Genomic DNA, 7,038 nt, shown 5'->3' on the forward strand with positions numbered 1-7,038 from the left:
TCTCCTCTACTGCCTGCTTTAATAGCTCTCATCATAATAAGTGCTTGTTATAGAATAAAAACAACCCAGAGAGTTGATGGCTCTGAAGTACAAATTCCATTTTCCAAAGTGGGCTTTGCATTTGGAATTTTAAATTTAAATCAGATGCTCAAAGTCATTCCAGTCAAAATCTCCAATTTAATTTATACTCAATGTTTGATATTCATGTGATGCTCTCTAGTCTTCTGGATTCAGAAAAAAATAGAGAGGCATTAATGCAGAATGCCCACAAGCCAGTGCAGAATTAGCATTTAAAATGGTCTGAGTTGAGTTTAATGAGCCTCTACCAGGGACAGCTTTGTTTTTTCTGTATTCTTGGATTATCGGAGCAAGTTTACACATTTGGACACAAGTCTGTCCAGTCACAAATAAGAGTTATAACTGTCAATGCTGATTACATTATAGCTTTCCTGTCTTGATAATATTTTGATATTATCATTGATATAATTGATGATGCACCATTTGTGTAAAAACATAAAACCTCTATTGTAGCTTGTCAGAGACTGAAAAAAATAAAATATGAGAAATTATGAACTCCCTGTGTGCTAGGGATAAATTTGACCCTCATATTTCTTTGTTCAAAATTAGCTTTTGATGTTATAACTTCTCGTTGTGACTATTTGCAAATGACTACAATCAAACTTTAGTAGCCTATATAACATAATAGTGTAAATGCTATTTACTTTGTGAAGATAGTCTTTTTGTTGACCCTTGTGAGTGTAAAATAGGTTTCTCATACTTATTTTCAGAGCTGCAATAGACAGATCTAAAAAACTAACATCCTTTCACAGAATTATTTTTCTCCTTTGATAATTCAGTAGACGAATCTTCACGTTTGATTAAACTTTTACTTGAGTAAACTTGAGTAAAAGTATTCAGTTTAATACATTCATATTTTAGTCTTTGGCAAGCTACAATCAAGTTTTCCTTTGCCTGCCTCTTTGCTGTTAAAAGTTTATTTTGGGCTAATTGTATGGAAAATCAACAGGGGTCCATTGGACCCCTAGGTGTTAAAAGCAAAACTCGAGAGCATGTGAATTTGAGAACTTGTACAATAAATATTCGTACTTGAACGCTCAAATTTACACTCACAGCTCCAATGAAAAAAAACTGTCACTGTGACAATAGTCATAAATCTGTATTCTGAATTTGAAGCTGCAGACACCAAAATTTAGGCTATACAGCCTTTCCAAAACACTTTGCATGCACATAGGGTAAGTTTCACAGAATTTGACTTTCTCTGGTATTCATGCTGACTTTCATTTCCATCAAAACATTTATAGCACCTATCCAAAAGATAATCACATGTGGTCAACTCAAGCACTGAGGCTTTCAGTCATTTTAGATGTACTTTTCATGTCAGTTATCTGTCGTCAGTCGTACCTCGATTTGTGTCTCTCTTGCCCGGTCGGGTGTATAAAGAGCCAGAGAATCCCTGCTGGTGTTACTGATGGAGAGAGCACTTCAGCGGAGACTTGTGGCCTCCTCACACCATTGGTTATCATAGCAACACGTTTGATTGATAGATTGCTGAGCGTTTGTTTATTTTTCGCCAGTCAGGACGACAGCCATTGCAGACAAAGTCTGCAGACGCCGGTGCCGGCAGGAGCCCTACTGTAACCCAGGTCATTAAAATGCAGAAATCTTTCAATCCCCAGGTATTTGTGTACTCTTCCATGAAATTAAAATTGTTGTTGAACCATGGATTAACTTGGGGCGAGGTAATTGAATACACAAGCGTAAGCAAATTCAGAGTAGTAGCGCGTCTACTGTCTCAGCACTATCAGCATACATTTAATAGCATGTTTGAGTCATTGTGCGATTATAAACTCAAGACGCTGAAAAAAGTTATCTCTTTGATCACATATGATGGATTTTATTTTAGCCTACGTCAAGGAGAACCAACACACTTTCATGGCAAATCGTCTATTTTTACGGTTTGGGGCTAATCGAACGAATTCATACGAAAATTGGAATTTAGTAAATTCCTACGTTTTCCCACGAGATAATAAAAATAAAATAAAAATCTGTCATTTGTGTTGTTACAAACCGCTAAACTTTCTCTCTCTCTCTCTCTCTCTCTCTCTCTGCGGAACACAGACAAATAATTTTGAAGACTGTTTGTCCATACAATGCAAGTAAATGAGGTCCAAAAAACACTGGAACCCTTTGATTTTCATTGTAGCTACACTGTAAAAAATTATCGTGATTTTAACGGTAAAAGACTGTAAAAATGCTACGGTGCAAAACTGTTAATTGGTTAACAGAAAGTTTCCTTACTATATACGGTAAGTAACTGTGATAGATCTAACGGTACATTTAATGTAATTTTACTGTAAAATACCGTTAAATTTACAGTTTTTGAAAGTGAAAAAGAACAACTCATTGTATAATTTACAGTGAAAAACCGTAAATTGACATTCCCACAATTCCCTGCGTGACACTTCACATTTATGTATTTTTGTTGAAATAACTATGTTTCTTCTTAGTTTTCTTATTTCTTTTCTAATCAGTTATGTACATTAGGGTTTTATGTCACATTTAATGTTGTTAAATTAATGTTTATTGCATTTTTAAAATTTCATGTGTGTTACCGTGATGGTGTTTAATGTTTGTGCGAATGACACTGTGCAGCTTCTATATAATAGTATTAACTTTCTTGTGGAAAACTGTTTGTGATAAGCAGTGGCGGTTCTACACCATTTCAACTGGGGGGGCCAAGCTGGGGCCAGTTGTACTGTTAGAGGGGCCAGTTACATTTAGACCTTATTGTTGTCATATCATTTTCTGCACTGCACTGCGGGCATTAACAGGCAAAATACCATGTTTATAATCATTCAACAATGCATTTGCATTGCCATTATATTTTTACATTTGCATTACATATTCAGTATTAGTCACAGTAACTGTAATTGACATGATGTCCTTCTTTCTCTTCATTTTGGTGAGAACTATAGAGCAAAAGCAATGGGGACCAAGAAGCGTATTAATTCATTTACTGAAAATAACTGACTTGCTAGGTAACTACTAACCGTTTACAGGGTTCCTGCACACTTTTTAAAGTCAAATTTAAGGCTTTTTAAGACCTGAAGAAATCAAAATTCATACCGTACATTAGCGGTGTGCAATATTGACAAAAATATATCTCAATATTTTCAATGTTTTGTTGATAATTAGATGATATTTTACTGATTGTGTTTTTGTGCTGGTGACATGGCTGGTTTAGGCCTGTTGTTGACAGCAGACTCACAAAGATATTCATATTTTTTAATATTCTATACAGTGGTCAGTTAACAGCAGGGACCGAAATTAATTTTCTAATTACTTTTTTATTAATTTAATTTGCCACCTTAAATTGATTTCCAGGGGCATTTTCACCTATATATGGACATTCTTTCTAAACTTATATAGAGTTATGAATCACCTTTTATGTCAAATACTAACGTTCAAAGTATACAGTAATTATACTTATTTATACAATAATACTTAATTATACAATAATTATACAGTACCACTGTTACCAGTCAAATTAAATCATTTAATCAAAATCCATTTTTGCAGTGCAGAGGTGACACAGAAGTGGCATTAATATATTTACACTCCATTTACAATTGCATAAATAAAGCTATGAGATTTTTTTTAAATCAATATTTAAATATGAAATGATTTCTAATTTTAATGTTTTAGTTAAAGGGTACTTTAAATATGAAACTAAAACCGCCAGTAGGCGGCGGCAAGTCACGCTCTTAATAAGTGAGTTGAGGGATTCATTCATTCAACCGATTCGTTCAAACGGCTGATTCATTCGGGAAAGGAGCAAGTGATTCCTTCAAAACGCGGATTTCAGGTCAATAAATCATCGCTGTCTGTTGCGTTGAGACTCTGCTACGGTTTCATTTTGAAATTCTAGTCGGCGAAATAAAGGGAAAACAAACAATATTGACAATATTGTGTCTAAAAAGTAACAATGTTCACTTATTGTTATTTTAACTGTTGTATAACATCAATATCACAGTTGCAATTGTGCACGGGAAAACGGCACTCTTGCTGATCTGATATTCTAATATAAGAACATAATATGATATAAATATAAGACATAAACTAATTTGGGGACATAGCCTAAGTTACCTATGAACCGCACACAGCAGTGAAAGGACTATAGACAAATGCGATGTCAGCTCACAGTGCCTCGTAGCCAGTTAATCAGTTAAAACATTGATTACAATATCATAATAGACAATACGCATCGCACACCCGATACTCACATAAAGAATGAACTTGCAACTGAACTGACATTTACCAGCTTTCTCCTTCTCTCTCGCGTGCAGGAGACAGACGTTATTCTGCCGCGATTCCCGCGAATGTGATGCGAATTGTCACGTGAACAAGCAAATCCACGAAGATAGAATAATAAAAAATAATACGCATACAACGATAACAACGATAGCATAAAAACAGTTTTGTAAAAATTATTTCACACTCCACATTTAGGGGGGGGCCACAAGGGGGGCCAAGCTTGTTGTCACAGGGGCACGGGCCCCTCTGCCCCCCCCTCTAGAACCGCCACTGGTGATAAGCTCTGATTTATCACGTGACTCTCATCACTGCTGTGATGATTGTTGGTTGTCAGTGTATTACAATGGTACAATAAAGATATTAATACTTCAATGGGTTGGTAAATTAACATTAAATCAGTTAATGAAATACGGGTTATTACTGTAAATTGTACGTTAAGTCTGTAAAACCAATAACGTTGAAACTGTATTTTTGACGGTAAAGTTCTGGTAACCACAGCTCCCGGTTTTATTCCGTAAAAAAAACGGGATTTTTTTTACAGTGTATGAAAACACACACACACACGCGGGCGCACACAAAACAACATTGAGACTTAAAAAAAAAAGAAGCTGGAATGACATATGTAAATTACCCCAAAAAAAGCATAATCTGAATATAAACTTCACGGAATTTGGTATTTAAATTGATATTTAAAATGCTAACCAAGCTCATGAATTATTCATGTTTTGTTTCACATGCATGAAAAAGTCTGAGTGGTCATAAATGTATGTAAGAAAGGGTAATTTGTAGGTGTAACAGGGTAGAGAGGTAGAATCGCTATAGGCGTTCCCACAATCTTCCCATATCAGCCACTGGATGCCAGTATAGCACTGACTGAAGTCCTTACTGCACCCTATTAGTAGGATTTTATTTTTAATTAATCAAATAGTGGGATTTTATTACCATAATGTGATCAATTAAAAATCATTTAGCATTTTAAAGATGTATGCTAAAAGTGTATGGCAAACAGCACAGGTAAACACTGTAAAAAAAAAGTGATAGGTGGCTTCTGCAGTCATATCACTAAGCTTGAGATGTTTGTTGGCAGTGAAGTATCAACTGCTGCTATCCCTCTAGCAGCTTGTCAATTTCTCCAAGCACTTTGGAGGCAATCCTCAGCCCCGTTCCCACCTGTCACCACCACGCTGTACCTCTCACAAGCCGAAGGGTGAAAATTCACTCACACAAGGTAATTGTGTCAAAGTACATGTTTGAGCAGCAATATAACAGATGTATAATTTTCCTGTTGCCTTCCTTACACCTCCACAATTTGTCTCTGAACTTTACCTTCGACACTCTCGCAATGTGTTTCCTCAGAATTTCCGTGTACGTGTATGAGCCTGTGCAGAACCGGAACAGTAAAGGACGACAGATGGAAGTGAGTTAATTTGCATTGAAAACACAATTTCAGTTCACTAAGGATCCTTTGTCAAATTTAGCAAAGATGCGTTTTCCATTCTGGCCGACTTTTGTGAGGAGACAGCTGTTTTTATTGCAGGGGCAGCGTGGGTCACAACACTGATATTTCAGTAAGTCAGCTGTCTGATAACACTTTCCAGCAAAGACTTGCCCACTGGGGTTGTTTCCATTACTGTGTTTAAAGCACAATAGAGTAAATCCAGTCTCCCGACTTTTCTTTAAAGGGTTTATCTTAATAATGTGTTTCAGGAGAGGTCAAAGTTGAGTCTGGCTCCTGGCAATCTCCAACGCTCAGTTACAAATAACTGCAGAGTTTCAGCCTACTTTATGGACACCAGCTGATAAAGGTTTTGCTTTTAAACTTGTTTTATTTATGCACATCCCAAGATCAAGGATATATGTATTGAATTTGTATTTGAATTCCTAAAGTCATGTAGATTTAAAAAACACAGTTGCCCTAAAAAATATTTGGACACTTAAGACACATTAACAAATTTATTTGTGCCTTTTAAATTAAAGGGGCTATGTTTAGAATTCAGAAACGCTTGTTATTAAGGATGCCTGTATCTGTTAAAGGGATAATTCACCCAAAAAATTAAATTCTGTCATTATTTACTCTCCCTTATGACGTTCCAAACCAGTAAGACTTTTGTTTATCTCAGGAACACAAATGAAAATATTTTTAATGAAATCTGATATTTCTGTCCCTTAGACAGTCTACGCAACTACCACTTTGACGCTTCAAAAAATTCATAAAGAGATTGTAAAACTAATCCATATGAGGAGACATGATCGCTTTATATGATGAACAAATTGAATTTAGGCTTTCATTCATATAAACATTCATCATCTTCAGAAAATATAGACTAAACCACTCGATTCACATAAAGTAGTTTTATAATCTCTTTTTGAAGCGTTGAAGTGGTAGTTGCATAGACTGTCAATGTAGAGACAGAAATCTCTCCGATTTCAATAAAAATATCTTCATTTGTGTTTCGAAGATGAACGAAAGTGACCTTGGAACGACAAGGTGAGTAAATGATGACAGAATTTTTCATTTTTGGGTGAACTATCCCTTTAAGTGAACTGCAGCAACTTATTGCTCATGCAGGCACTCGTGCACACGTAATGTACAAGAGATTGAAAGTGCCTCAAGGCCCCGATATACTCACGGAAAAAATATATTTTATTCTTCACTTGGAAATAACCTTGCAGCGATATACAGATAATGAATATCCCGACGCC

Source organism: Siphateles boraxobius, unplaced genomic scaffold (assembly GCF_051911475.1).
Source record: "Siphateles boraxobius isolate OS27281-9 unplaced genomic scaffold, OSU_SipBor_1 1, whole genome shotgun sequence".
Taxonomy (NCBI): Eukaryota; Metazoa; Chordata; class Actinopteri; order Cypriniformes; family Leuciscidae; genus Siphateles; species Siphateles boraxobius.